The sequence below is a fragment of the Schistocerca americana genome, chromosome 5, assembly GCF_021461395.2.
Source record: "Schistocerca americana isolate TAMUIC-IGC-003095 chromosome 5, iqSchAmer2.1, whole genome shotgun sequence".
In the NCBI taxonomy this organism is placed as follows: domain Eukaryota; kingdom Metazoa; phylum Arthropoda; class Insecta; order Orthoptera; family Acrididae; genus Schistocerca; species Schistocerca americana.
Window position 1 is genome coordinate 275,659,278 of NC_060123.1, and position 2,870 is coordinate 275,662,147.

Below are 2,870 nucleotides of genomic sequence, written 5' to 3' on the forward strand. Positions count from 1 at the left end.
TGACATCCGACGCTGTTTGCAACAAACTCCAGGCAACTTGTACTTCGCAGCATCGTGTAAGTCCGACCGTGAAAGACATTTTCCGCGAAACTATTCGAGCTCCACAGTTGAGACGTGAATTGTGGTGCTGTTTGGACTGTCACGAATACAGGGGGCAATACTTAGGGTACAGATCAGTTATGCAAAAGTAAGATGAAGAGCTTAGACAATTTTCGAATTATAAGGATGTCCGCACTTCAGCACATGTTCGCTATATTTGTCATTTGCTAAAAATTTATGTCATCAAAACATTAGAGGGTCGAATACCAAGATAGATGAGCTTCTCATTTGCCTAAAAGATGTGGGAAATTCTGAACTGATGGATTTTCTGTGCCTCTTTGAACACCACGTAACCACCGGGATGGCAGAATTAAAATCAGGGATTATAGACTAGCATCATTTTCGTGTAGGTGAAACCTGGAAAAGGAGGATTTGCAACGTAAGTAAAAGTTGGAAACATACTAAAAAGGATGCTGAAAAAAAATAGTTTTTGTGTTGATCAGAATCTGGAGAACGTGCTTGTGAGTTGCTACTGCAGGATTCTGATAACTGTAACAGTCTACATAACCCATCTAGGAAAGTTTCAGTTATTTACGAGAAATTTAGATACATTGTTGAGCTCCCTGTCAGACAAGAAGAAATAGTCAGTGGTTTGTGGAGATTTCATGTAGTTTTCTTAAAAGGTACGGACAGGAAAAGTTTGCTGGAATTATTTTGGTTTTTCTGTCTACTTTCAATAGCCAATTGTTCAACTAGTGTGTAGTAAGATGAAACACACTGATAGATAACATTTTTAAAGAGGCTGAAACAATTAATGTGTAGCCAATTGCTAACAGACTATCTGATCATGATGCTCAATTAATGGAAATAAACAATATGGCACCCTATAGTACTTAGGCAGGTTCATACAAAGCAGTGAAGGTTATTAATGAAAACAGGATACAAAGTGTTAATAGAAAGAGAGGCTAATGTAAAAATGCAATTTATTCCATAGTAAATTTTTGTCATTATTTGAAAGCTGCATTACTAAAATCTTATCGAGAAGACCCATTAAAGAAAACAAGCCGTGGATGACAAAAAAGAATTAAAATTTCATGTACCAGAAGTACATGTACTGCAGTATTTTAAGTAAAATCATCAAAATATTCTGATAGAAATAACTAATGCAGATAGTAAGATGAAAGCTGTGTGGGATATTGTCAAAAACGAGAAGGACACCCAGTCTATGTACAAGATACCATAATCATTAAACTAAATTGCAGTGTTGTGACTGATAATTTACAAGTTGCACATACTTTTAACAATCACTTACTAAATGTAGCAGCAAAAATAGGATTAAATGGTTCAGATGAAGAAGCAGGAGAATATGTTAAAAATGTCGTTTCACAACTAGCAACTAGCAGTAACTCCACTATCCTTCACTGAAATTAACAGAATTATAAAAAAAAATCTATAGAACAAAATTTCATGTGGTGTTGATGGAATTTCAAACAGAATTCTGAAACATTGTTCCGACTTCATAAATAATGTCCTTGATGATGTATGCAATGCATCACTGGCACAGGGATTTTTACCAGTCAGATGAAAATATGCAACTGTCAAACCTCTTCATGAGAAAAGTGACAAGACAGACTTCCTACAGACTCATAAACAATTATCGTCCATTTACTTTATTGGTATCTTCTTCCAAAATATTCGAAAAAGTAATGTACTATGGATAGTCTAACGTTTAAGAGGAAACAATTTATTTAGCACAGAACAGTCTGGATACCAGAAAGGTTGATCTACTGAGAATACTATTTATATATTTACTCATCATACACTACAAGCCTTAATAATGAAATATCACCAACTGGTATTTTTCTGATCTTTACAAGGGACTTGATTGTGTTGGACATGTTACTCTCCCAAAGAAACTCAAGTTTTATGGAACTGATGGCTTTATGCTCATATGCTTTGAATCATACTTAACAAACAGGATGGAAAAGGTTGTGCTGAATAATTCAGAAAATATGTAAAGGATAGAAAACTTTTATGATACAGGAGAAGTCACAAATGCAGTCCCGCAGGGTTCAATTCTAGGTCCACTCTTACTCCTTATGTATATTTATGACCCTCCACTTAACTTTCAACAATTGTAATTACTACTTTTGCACAAGACATAATAAATTCCATTAGTGAGAAAGCAACAGAATAAATGGTAAATGATTTTCCCAAAGAATTATAAAGTGGTTCTCAGAAAATAGACTCCGCCTAATCCTGAAGCAAAAAAAAAAAAAACACTGTGTTCAGTTCTGTGCAACAAACAGTCATACCACCAACTGATGTAGCACATGAACAGCAGTCTGTAAATAGGGTAGAACGCTCCACAATTTTAGGTGCACATATTGATGAAAACTTTACTTGGAAGAAGGGTATTACTGAGCTCCCGAAACAAATAAGTTGAGCAACTTTTTATCTTCGTGTAACTGCTAGTCTTGGAGACAAACAAATTAAGCCCTTGACATATTTTGGGTATTTCCACTCAATAATGTTTTACGAAATATTTTTCTGTGGTAACTCATGACCTAGAAAGAAAGTATTGATTGCACAAAATCGAACAGTAGGAATTACATGGTTTTTAGCCATGGAAATAGTGTAGCTTCATGTAGCTAGAAATCTCAATCGCTCCATCACAATACATATATGATGAAATTCGTCGTAAAAAGTCCGTCACAAGGTGAGAAGAATAGTGTGTCCATACCTACAACACTAAAGGGAAAATAAATTTATTACAGATTATTAAAACTGCCAGTAACTCAGAAAGGAGTTCAATATGCAGCAACATAAGT